Here is a 12,911-nt window from a genome sequence, read left to right as displayed (position 1 = left end):
GAGGCTGTTGGCATGGGGAAGCCACAGGTGAGCTGAATAGAAGCAGGGCATCCTGTGTGATTGGTTGGGTTTATATTTGGCTTTCTCTGGTTGTTCTTAAGTTGGAAGCAGGGATAAAAATTAGAAAGCTGTTGGGCTTCCCTGGTGGCGCAGTGGTTGAGAGTCCGCCTGCCGATGCAGGGGACACGGGTTCGTGCCCCGGTCCGGGAAGATCCCACATGCCACGGAATGGCTGGGCCCGTGAGCCATGGCCGCTGAGCCTGCACATCTGGAGCCTGTGCTCCGCAATGGGAGAGGCCACAGCGGTGAGAGGCCCGCGTACCGCAAAAAAAAAAAAAAAAAAAAAAATTAGAAAGCTGTCAATTATTGATCCAGTCTTAGCCATTTTGGACTGATTGTTACAGAGATTATTGTTTGGCTTCCTGGATTAGTACTAGAGATAGAGGTCTTACTTCTTACAGGTCCAATCTACAGCTATATGGCTTCCAGGGCTGGTTACTAGAGATGATGGATTGGTTTCCTGGGCTGGTTCCTGTAAGTTGTGGGTCAGAGTTCTGTTTTTATACACGGTCTGGCTACTGCCCATTTGTATATTTAGCCTCTCAGTAAAGAACTGTACAAATTAACATGTAGCTTCACAGTAGTTGAGCTCTATTCAAATAATAAATTGTAAGTCAAATACAGGTATATTCTCTTAGGAGATTAAAAAGTTCCTTGTGTAGGCCTAATAAACAAAATTATAATATGACATTGAAAAGACATCCCATTGAAAAGTCATACTCTTTACCTTATTTCCAAATTTTGGATAATGCTTGTCTTATCATTGTATATTAAGGAAGAACAGATACAGGAAATTGTGAGTAACCCATACAGTTTTGGAAAAAGTAGAAACTAGACAGGAAGTAGACAGAAGCACTGTAATTGTATCAGTATAAATTTAATACAGGAGGAAATGGCAATATTAGAAGAATCTATGTTAGGCACAGTTTGAGCAGCATTCTTCAATCTGCTTTACCCAGAGTAGGATTTATGTTCTTAAATCTTTGTTGGATTTATGTTCTTAAATCTTGGTTTGATTTACGCCGTGAGTCCATTTCTCAGTTGTTTCACAATCCAAGAGTCAAAGAGACAGATGTTGTCTATTTTTCTCCTCACATCTTAACACTAATTACTTCCCACAATGTATCATTCAGTGAACTAGTTAAATAAGATTTATTTCAAAGACTCTCTTGATCAGTGATTCAAGGAAAACTGGACACATAGGCCTTTTCTTTGGACTTGAAATGCCCTCTTCCCCCTACCAGAGTAGCATCTGGCATAATTGTATTCAGCTTTGCAGTTTTTTGACCAAACTTCTAAAATTCTCAAATTCCTTACTGGAAGGTGGCTGGAACCTACTAACTCAATTGTGTTTGATAATTAGATAAAATATTTCTTTTCCAAAAACAAAAGGGACAGCACTTCATGCCTTCTTTTGGGTATCTCTGGTGTTCTGTTATCTGTCTTTACCTACGTGTAAACTTGTTAATTCTGGTAGTCATCCAACCATCCACCAGTATTTCACAAGACAGAGGGATGGTATTGTTAATAAGAAAAAGTCTTCAAAATGTAATATTCAGTCCTGGTGTCTGAGTGACTCCCTGGGCCCAGCACAGGGACCAACTTTCCAGAGCCCTGAAGACAAGGGGTAACACCCCAAAATATGGACTCATTTTCCACTCTACCTTCATTGGCCAAGCAGCTGCCAAGAACAAAGGCCGCATCTCCCGATACCTGGCAAACAAATGCAGTATTGCCTCACAAATTGATTGCTTCTCTGAGGTACCTACCAGTGTGTTTGGGGAGAAGCTTCAAGAACAAGTTGAGGAGCGGCTGTCCTTCTATGAGACTGGAGAGATTCCATGAAAGAATCTGGATGTCATGAAGGAGGCAATGGTTCAGGCAGAGGAAGCGGCTGCTGAGATTACTAGGAAGCTGGAGAAACAGAAGAAACGCTTGAAGAAGGAAAAGAAAAGGCTGGCTGTAATTGCCCTGGTGTCTTCAGAAAACAGCAGTAGTACCCCGGAGGAATGTGAGGAGACAAGTGCAAGACCCAAAAAGAAGCAAAAGCAGAAGCCCCAGGAGGCTCCTCAGGAGAATGGAATGGAAGACGCCCATCTGTCTCCTCCAAACCCAAAAAAAAGAAATCTTTTTCCAAGGAGGAGCTGGTTAGTGATCTTGAAGAGACAGCTGGCAGTGGAAGTCTTACCAAGAGGAAGAAATCTTTCCCCAAAGAGGAACCAGGTAGTGACCCTGAAGAGTCAGGAAACAAGAGGGTCCCCAAGAAAAAGAGGAAATTCTCTTCCAAGGAGGAGCCTCTCAGCAGTGGACCTGAAGAGGCTGCTGCCAGCAAGAGCAGCAGCTCCAAGAAAAAGAAAAAGCTCCGAAAGCTGTCCCAGGAAAATCAGAATGGACATTTCCCTAGTAGGGCATAACTTACAGAGATATTTCCCAGCCCATCCCCTATAGCCCAATAAAAATAAAAACAAAGTCAAAAAAAAATGTAATATTAATTTACATACAAATTTAATTAACTGGCTTCAACCATGGTAAAAAAGAAAATCTATATTCCTACTTTAAATTTTATTTGAACTAAATTTTCTCAAATACCATTACTATGTAGTTTACTAATTCCTACAGTAGTACCATTTATGGCCAAAATGTCAACCACCTGTGTGTCCACTAGATGTCAGTGCATCCCCACACTGAAATTATTGGTAGAGTATCCATCTGGTGACAAAAAAAAAAAAAAATGTCTGCATGAGAGGTCACATCCTACCTCCCTCTTATTGGCATGAGAGATACCACAACTAGACCAACTTTCCATTATTTTCCATACAGGACAGGATCAGATTGCTTTTATCATTGGCTGATTGACATCTGCAAACTTTGGTCTCAATAGACACTTGCTTTCTTCCCCCTTGTTAAGCATGGCTGTCTGCAATTGAATTTGGAGAGGTAATCTGCTTTGTTTTGCTGCCTGAAATTAACCATACAGAATGAAACTGAATGCCAGGATTAGGTGACACATATAAATCTGTCTTTCAGTCATCTGACTCATTTGTAATGACCTCCAGAGTGTGCCATTTCTCACCCGGTTGTTACAGCCATACTGCCTACAGTCACTTTATCTGAAACCCCTGAGACTCAGTCGCCTCCTTCCAACTCAGGCTCAGAGTCTGTGTAGAATGCACAGTATGTGTAGTACAATAGAGTCATGTGTTCTTGCCTTCACACGAGCAGGTGTTTAATCAGAGTGCCTTTGGTGCAGTCTCAGGAGTTCATGGTGGTGATAACTACAGGTTCAGAAACTCTTTGCATGGGAACAATTCAGACTGACAGTCTTTGAATCATATCTGGTTGAGTTAAAGGTGCATTTGCCAGAGGATGCTCTGAAGAACACTGGTCCTGTAGGATGTGGCTGGATGATACTAAAAGATCTAACAGAAGATCCTAAAAGGATTCCATGTAATACTCTGCAGGAACCCCAATCAGACATGTTTCTCTGTTGTAGAACTTCCAGCAGCTTTAGTATTCTTGTGTGCATTATGAATATCCAAGAAGAGGTTACAACTTTTTTTAAAACCCTTTTTTAAAGGGTTTTACAACTTTTTTTAAACCTTAGAATAATTATTTGACAGTGTATCTTGCCAAACTAGTTGATTTTGAAATGTGAAAAAAGACTAAAAGACCTCTGGACTATAATAAGATAATCGTCTCATATTTCTCTTTCATCTTTCTCCTTCCTTCCTCCTCATATATTGAGAACGTGTTAATATGTCAGGTGCTGTGTGGGAACAATGTAATAGTGGAGGTGCCATACAAAGAACAAAGGGAATTACTAGGGCTTAGTTTTTCCAGTAATGTATCATCTTTGGATCTCAGTACACTTTTTTTTTTTTTTTTTTTTGCGGTACGCGGGCCTCTCACTGCTGTGGCCTCTCCTGTTGTGGAGCACAGGCTCCGGATGCGCAGGCTCAGTGGCCATGGCTCATGGGCCCAGCCGCTCCGTGGCACGCAGGATCCCCCCGGACCGGGGCACGAACCCGTGTCCCCTGCATCAGCAGGCGGACTCTCAACCACTGCGCGACCAGGGAAGCCCAGATCTCAGTACATTTTACATTTAGAAAGTTTCGAAGTTCACAAACCACCTGGAAGAGGTGGCACTGCCACTGGACACACGGCTCACAGGGAAGGAAATATCTCCCTATACATTCAGGGGAATCCTTTCAACTTGTACTGCAGTCTTTTAGTGAGGGATTGACAGGAAAGAGATTTAGCCAACAGGAATCTAATAGGCAAATTCAGACTTGTTGGTATGACAGAGGCAAATGTTTGAAACAGAATTAAGTGATCTAAAGACACTGCCTAGGGCTTCCCTGGTGGCGCAGTGGTTGAGAGTCTGCCTGCCGATGCAGGGGACAGGGGTTCGTGCCCGGTCCGGGAAGATCCCACATGCCGCAGAGCGGCTGGGCCCGTGAGCCATGGCCGCTGAGCCTGCGTGTCCGGAGCCTGTGCTCCGCAACGGGAGAGGCCGCAGCAGTGAGAGGCCTGCGTACCGCAAAAGAAAAAAAAATAAAAAATAAAAATAAAGACACTGCCTAAAAAAAACCACACAAGGAGAGACGTTAGAGGCAAGAACCAGGGTTAAAATGCAGAAAATTAAAAGCCTGCATGGAGCTCACAGTGTCCAGTGGCAAGCAAGGCCTTAAGACTGAGAGGATTCCTCGTTTGATGCTTCTCTCTTGTGACAACATGAGGGCTTAAAATGCTCACTGAAACTTGAATGAGGCAAATCTTAGGTTGGTAAATATAGATGCTGCAAGGTCGGAGCTGGGCCTCCCCTCTCCTGCAAATGTTTGCGTGGTGGGCACCATCTGCCCTCCGATCATCAATTTATCCCCATCGTCCTGTCCTGGGGATTGAGAACTCTTCCCTCTTCTCTTTTCACAGATTTCTAGCATTTTTTCATAGAAGTGCAGAGAAGGGGTGTGGAGAAGTCAGGGCACAACGCTGTCTTTGGGAGGACACTTGGAAGATGGCTAGATCATTAGACTGGGCTGTTTCAGGTAGAGGGATGAAAGTGTGTCTTGACCTTCAACCAGTGGCCATGGGAGGTGAATGATAAAGTTAAGGCTTTGATAATCATCCATGTGTAAGCCTCACTTCATCAGCTTAAAGAAAAAAATAAAATCGCTTTTTAAAAACTTTCCTTGAAATTATGATATACATACAGAAAATTGGGCATAAGCGTAAATCTTGAGGAATTTTCACAAACAGAAATGTACCCTTTTAACTAGTACCCAAATCAAGAAAGAAAACATCACCAGGGCCCCAGAAGTCCACTTTGGTTCGCTTTCACTCATTACCCCATGCCAAGAGCAACCACAATCCAACTTGTAACAGCACAGATTAATTTTGCCTGTCTTTGAACTTCATATAAACGGAATCTTACAATTTGTGCTCCTTTGTATGTGGTCTCTTTTATTCAGCATTGTATTTGTGAGGTTCATCTTTACTGTGGATTGCTCATTCCCATGGGTGTAGAAAATTTTATCCTGTAAATTGTTTACCATTTATTCACCTATTTACTGTTGAAGGATGTGGCAGTGATTTCAGTTGGGGGTGATGGGAACAGTGCTGCTATGACCATGCTTGCACGTGGTTTCTGGAGAATGTGTAGATGGGTCACGTTTCATTAAATGTTAAATCTATTGGCACAGAACCAATGGGATCTGATTAAGAAAAGTCCATTCTTCACTATCTCAGATCACATTCCCTAGGCAAGTCCAAGGACAGCAAAAGCTCAGCACCACCACCTTGCAGAGGAAAAGTAGAAGTTCTAGCACATCTGCCTCTAACACTGCTCTCAGCTGCCCTTTGAGGTGGTGTCTGCTGCAGCGCATCACACACTGCATCTGGCCACAGGAGACAAGGTCTCCGCATTATAGAGTCACCACTGTACAGGGCGATCAAACAGATTTGCTCACAGGACTGGTTCTTGCCATGTGTACACACAAACAGCCCCACCTGCCCCAGCCCTTCCTCCTTTTCCTGCCCATGAGCCAGGGCAGCTAGATCAGGTGAAGTTTGGGCCCCACATTCTCACACAAAGTGTTCATAACCAAATATTCTCTAGGCTATGCCTAGAAATAGGCTTGCTTTGGAATCTGAGTCTCAGTTTAGATTCCCCATGGTTATGATGAGTACTTCAGAATTCTCTGTTGATAGTTCCTGCCACCTGATCTCTGCCAGTGCCACATTCAATGTGTCTATACACCTTGACATTTAACAGGAAGGGGGCCTTGAGCTTGCTCACATTTCTCCCAGAATGCTCCTTGAGTCCCCCGACAGTGAATAGATTCAAAAAGGAATGGAGGGCTTCCCTGGTGGCGCAGTGGTTGAGAGTCCGCCTGCCGATGCAGGGGATACGGGTTCGTGCCCCGGTCTGGGAGGATCCCGCATGCCGTGGAGCGGCTGGGCCTGTGAGCCATGGCGGCTGGGCCTGCGCGTCTGGGGCCTGTGCTCCGCGGCGGGAGAGGCCACAACAATGAGAGGCCCGCATACCGCAAAAAAAAAAAAAAAAAGGAATGGAAGGGAGGTACCATCTAGCTCCATCTGCCATCAGCTCTAAGCTCTGGGCCTTTGCAAAACTGAAACATTTTCTAACAGAACAATGGGTACCTGTTTTCCATTAGTACAATTAAATGGAAAAAAGAATATCTTCATCAAGGTGACCTAATATTGACTGATAGAAAGCAAATTGCAAAAGGATAACTTTTCGCAACATAATACCATTTGTGTGAAATTTAAAACCCCAAGAAACATTGATATATTTTATTGGCAACAGTTAAAAATAAGCCTGAGAGGGCTTCCCTGATGGTGCAGTGGTTGAGAGTCCGCTTGCTGATGCAGGGGACACGGGTTCGTGCCCTGGTCCGGGAAGATCCCACATGCCGCGGAGCTGCTGGGCCCGTGAGCCTGTGCTCCGCAATGGGAGAGGCCACAACAGTGAGAGGGCCGCATATCGCAAAAAAATAAAAATAAAAAATAAGCCTGAGAATGGAACATACCAGTCTCAGGATGGTGGTGACCTCTGGAAAGGTGTGGGTGGTAGGGTTTGGCAGGAGACATTAAGTGCATTTGTGACATTTTTTCCAGAGTAATCCAAAGCAAATATAGCAAAATAGTCATGTCTCTTAAATACTGGTGGTAGATTCATGGATGGTTGTTATATTATTTTCTGAACTTTACATTTGAAAGATTTCATAATTTTTAAATTAAATTTTAAAGTTTTTCTTGTATATACTTCTCCAATACTAAGCTGAAAATGTGAAGTAGAAAAAGCAAGCAAAACTGTATACTGTATATAGCGTGACCCCAACCCTGTGCCAAAAAGTGAAAAGAAAGGAGATTAAAAAACAAATCATAATAAAAGGTTAGCAGTTATTTCCAGTTGGTGGTACGTGTGTGCGCACCTGCATGTGATACAGAGATAGCATGTGTGTTTTTCTTTATATCCCTTTATTTTCCTAATTACTGAAGGAAATTATGCCAAATGTGGCATAAAATTACTTTGAGCTGAAGACAGATATTTGAGAATCAACAGATGCAGAGGAGGGTCTGTCTGAACCCCACTCCCCTTTATTTGTCTAAAAGTAGAATCTTCCAAAAGAATTCAATTGCCATAAATCCCCCTTCTAAGGAGGTTTCCTATACTGGGGAAAATGAGAAGCTGGCATTGGGATGAGGAATTGCAAAAGCAAACATTGTTACGAAACCATCATACCTCCCCATCTACTCTCCTAGAGTACTGTTTTTCTTTCCCCAAAGTCATTCATTTTCTCCTAAGTGCCCTTTCTCCCCCTCCTCTTCTCCTGGTAAGATGGTATATAAGCCCCAAATTCTAACTTTTTCTTTGAGCCACATTTTCTGGAAGCTCCCATGTACTTATGTGAATAATCTTTGTCTTTTCTTGGGTTAATGTGTCTTTTGTGTTTAATTTGCATGCCCCTAATTATTAAACATAAGTGAGAAAAGAAGTTTTTTTCTTGCCAACTTTATCTATCTAATTATTTACCTAATTGTTAACTAGTACAAATGAGGGATGGGGAAGAGTGGAATACAGTAAAAAGAGACAGAAATCTGGTGTAGAACCAATGGACATTTGCCAAGCCCAGGGCTGGGTAGGCACCAATTCCTTGCATTGCCTTAGCCCTGTGGCAAGTGAAGTCTGCCTCTGTCTGTTTCCGTCTGCCTCACTCAAACCCTCTCAGGCTGTAAGTCCTAGCAGTTTCCTTGCATGAAAACTGGGGCTCAGCTCTGCTTGTTCTAAGCTGCCATGGTGCTTAGAAGTGGCAAAAGGAATCCGGCTGTCTCAACTAGGGAATTTCATTGCACACTTCTCAGCTGCTGGCGAGGGCTGACCGATCTTGTTTAAAGAAGGCCTGGCATTATTTGAGCCTCTTGTTATTTGCATCTAAGCTGTGCTTCCTAAATTGCAAGAAGACATTGTCAGAAGAGGGAGACGGGTTGAGAATAGGACTGAAAGGGTGAGAATGGGCTACTTAGTAGAAGGGGTCATTGCTCAAGATGAAGGATGCCTGGAAGTATCAACCATCCCAGATCACTTGCAGACCCTACCCTCACCTGATGCTGTTGCAGCCATTGCATTTGAGGAGCTTTTCTTGAAGTTCTCTGCTTTCTGGAATCTCCCTTTCATCTGTCAGTACAATTATTCCCTTCCTTATCCCCTGTCAGTGCTTCTCAAACCTTAATGCGCATACAGATCATCTGGGGATCTAGTTAAAAGGTAGATTTTGATACAGCAGGTCTGGGCTGGGACCTGAGATGCTACATTCTTAACCTGCTCCCGGGTGATACCAAGGCTTCTGGTCCACAGACTGAACTTGGAGTAGCTAAGCACTTATAGCACTTCTTTAATTTTTAAAATGAATACCTATGGCATCAGTTGGGTTATTGCCAGAGAAGAATGCAGAAAACACAAAAATGAACATTTATTGAGCACCTATTGAGTACTCAGGTACTATTAGCTCATTTAATGCTCATGTCTGCTGCTTATGTCAGTCTTTGGTTAAGCAGAGCCCTCCACATGGATGGCCCTCTACCCCAGCCCCTGATTTCTGTCCACTGAATTTTGAATCATCTTTTAAGACTCAGTCCAAGCAATCCTGTATTCAACAGGTCCGTTCCTGAAAGGAAGGAAATATAACCGGATTCATCCTGTATCCTGAGTCCCTACCAGTATCTGACATTCAGTTATAGTACAGTTATTGTAGAGGAGGAAAAAACTTTTCCTCTGCTCTCTCAGGTTAAGTGACTGGGGCTTGCAAATTAAACTTACAAAAGACAGCTTAACAGGAGAAAAAGCATACAAATTTTATTCAGTTTTACAATATGTGCACAGGATTCCACAAAAAAGAAGTGAAAAGCCAAAGAAATGGTTAGATTAGAAGCTTATATTCCATTTTAACAAAAGGTGATAAATTGTGGAGAAGTGACAAGATAAGGGGAAGGGGAAGTTTGGGCTTCTAGGAGTGATAAATTATGGGAATGTATTTATGTATGGGGAAACTAATGGAAGATAAGGTTTATTTTAGTAACATTTGTTACAGCAGATTCATCTTGGTGCTCAATTTCTCATCTTCTTTATGGCCATGCAACTCCCCTGGAGAGGCAATTTATGGCAGTTCTAATTTCTCAGAAGTTTCTGCTTTTAGTCAGACAAGGGAAGCTCTGAGAAGGTTTCTTTCTGCATCTGTTCTCAATTGTCTTGAGCTCAAAATGATCCACATGCCAAAGTGGCATATTTTGAAGTGGTATATTCTGATTCCCTTCAGCACTGAATTAATGTTTTTAGAGGAATAAGTGAATCCCTAAACAACAATCATGAGAAGTAGGTATTATCACTCAGATTTTACAGATGAGGAAGCTGGGAATCAGAGTTAAAGTGACTTATCCAAGATCACACAGTAAAGAGTAGAGACAGCATTCAGCTTTGTACTTATGCTAACTTCAAGCCTCAAAAATTAAAGAAGACAAATTATTAAAAGTTGTGAGAGGTGATTTAGAAAAATATTCCTTGTTGCTGTGTTTTTCTTATCTATGCTGATACTGGAAAGTTTCCAATATGTACTTGTTTATCTTATTTTTATTTTTACAATACAAAGCTCCTTTGAGACCAGACACTCAGTTTGGATATAATAATATACTTTAACCTTAATTGTTCATGGTACAAAGTATATTCCAGCGAAACTGAATCAAGGCAAACTTGGGAAGCAGCAGAATATATCTCTGGGCACCTCTTTGTCTTTTTGGTCTTTTCTCCTCTTTCTTCCACATAATACCCTGACCTGGGTGTTCAGTTTCCTCATTATCACCTTACACCTGTTAAGATGTCTATTATCAAAAAGATGAGAGATAAATGCTGGCAAGGATGTGGAGAAAAGGGAACCCTTGTACACTGTTGGTGGGAATATAAACTGGTGTAGCCTCTATGGAAAACAGTATGGAGGACTCTCAAAAAATCAAAAATAGAACTACCATATGATCCAGCAATTCCACTTCTAGGTATATATCCAAAGGAATTGAAATCACTATGTCAGAGGTCAAAGAAGTATCTGTACTCCCATGTTCATTGCAGCATTATGCACAATAGCCAGGGTGTTGAAAACAACCAACATGTTTATCATTGGATGAACTGAATAAAGAAAATGTGGTAGATATAGTCAATCAGTATTATTCAGCCATGAGAAAGAAGGAAATCCTGCCATTTGTGACAACATGGATGAACCTTGAGGGCATTATGCTAAGTGAAATAGTCTAGACAGAGAAAGGCAAATACTGCATAGTATCATTTATATGTGATGCTGAATTAAACAGCCATACGCACAAAATGGAAAGCAAAACCAGAATCCTTGCCAGGCAAACAGAAGCCACACACACACAAAAAAACAAACAGCCCAAGGCTCAAACTGGCTTCCAGCTCCCACTAAGCCAGTGGCCTTGGTCCAAGCGGTGCCTTACAAATGGGACCTTCCTAATGGAAAAATCCCCGAACGGGAACCAGAGGTTCCCCAAACGGATCAAGTTGAGCAACCTCAGTGTGCACACCGGGGTGCTCACCAAAATGCCCGCAGAGGTTTTGCGGTATCCCGAACACTACTTTTCTGCTTCCCCAAAATAATTCCTTGAAGTAGGAAGTCCAGGACAGTGCAGGCAGGAGGAAGAGAGGAACGTCCTCTAGACAAAGATGGCCTTGGCAGCTGCTAGGGTGGTCCCTCTTCGGCCGTATGCTCCTGCCTCAGAGTTCCAGCTGCCAGGATGGCGGACAGGGTATGACTGGGGCTTGGCCTTTCCAGGCAAGGGTCCCAGGCGATCTGGCCTCTAAAGGAGTTCTCCAACCCTCTGCTCTCTTGAAAGAGGCTGGTGTGGAGAAAACCTCGGAGCATCCGATCAAGCCAAGGGACCCCCCTACCTGGGATGGTCCCATGTGGGCCCACGTTGGGTGCCAAAATTGATGCCGAAAGCTCAGCTTCTCTGTACACCGGTACCTAATCGAATCTCAGAGACAGAGTTTTGGGTGAAGTAGAGGATAGCTTTATTGCTTTGCCAGACAAAGGGGGACACAGTGGGCTACTGCCTCAAAAAACTGTGTCCCCAGTTGGCAAGGATAGTGAGAAGTTTTATAGTAATTGTTCAAAGAGGGCGTGATCAGCTCGTGGACATTCTTCTTATGGGTTGGTGGTGAGCTAAGTAGGTGTCAGCATCATCAACCTTCAGGTTCCAGCTGGTCTGGGGTCTGTGTGCTTGTGGGTAGCATACCATTTAATCCTTGACTTCTCCCATTTGGAGGGGGTTTCAGTATCTGCAAAACAGCTCAAAGATATTGTTGTGTGTATCCATTGATGGGGAACCAGAACCTTGCCCCAAGGCTGCACTATTGTTTCTCTTGACTGTTTGTTTCTCCCTTGTCTCGAATCCCCTCCCTTCCCTAATTAACAACTGCTTGAATCTGCCCATTGGAACTCAGGGAAGGTTATGGAGGCTGAATGAAGGCTATTTCCTGTAATCCAAGAAATGGGGGACACAGAAAGTCTTTGTGCCCAGGATCCCCACAGGGCCCTGCTTGGTATCATATGTGGACTCAAAAAATTAAAAAAAAAAAGTTGAACTCAGAAACAGTAGAATGGTGGTTTCTAGGGACTGGAGGTTATAGAAAATAGGGAAAAGTTGGTAAGTTGTACTACAAACTTTCAGTTATAAGATGAATAAGGTCTGAAGATCTAATGTATAACATGGTGACCATAGTTGACATAGCACTGTAGTGTATAGTTGAAATTTGCAAAGAAAGTAGAACTTAAGTATTCTCACCAAAAAGAAAAAAAGTAAACATGTGAGGTAACAGATGTGTTAATTAACTTGGTGGTGGGACTCTTTTTAGTGTAAACTTGTGTCAAATCATCACATTGTACACTTAAATGTATTACAACTTTATCAGTTATACCTCAATAAAGCTAAAAAAAATAAACCTACAGGTAAGGAAGAAGTACTTCAACAGTGTTAGCTATATGGTGATGGTTGTGATAATTAATTTGATAATTATTTCACAGTGCATATATATATATATATATATATATATATATATATATATATATATATATATATATATATATATATAGCAAACCATCACGTTTTACACTCTAAATACATACAATTTTATTTGTCAGTTATTCCTGAATAAAGCTTTAAAAACTTTAAAGAAGATGATATCAAGGAAATATTTTTAATATTTTAGATGTGATATTGACATTGGGGTTATGTAAAATATGTTAAGTGTTAGAAGTGCATAT

At 42.2% G+C, this 12,911-nt stretch overlaps 1 pseudogene; it reads left to right on the top strand.

The window, feature by feature from the left end:
• The first annotated feature begins 1,638 nt into the window (after positions 1 to 1,638).
• Positions 1,639 to 2,474, top strand: LOC132431917 (nucleolar protein 56 pseudogene; annotated as a pseudogene).
• The last annotated feature ends 10,437 nt before the right edge of the window (positions 2,475 to 12,911 follow it).

This window comes from Delphinus delphis, chromosome 10 (assembly GCF_949987515.2).
Source record: "Delphinus delphis chromosome 10, mDelDel1.2, whole genome shotgun sequence".
NCBI lineage: Eukaryota > Metazoa > Chordata > Mammalia > Artiodactyla > Delphinidae > Delphinus > Delphinus delphis.
The sequence above is the reverse complement of the archived record's forward strand: the minus strand, read 5'-3'. Positions and strand labels throughout refer to the sequence as shown.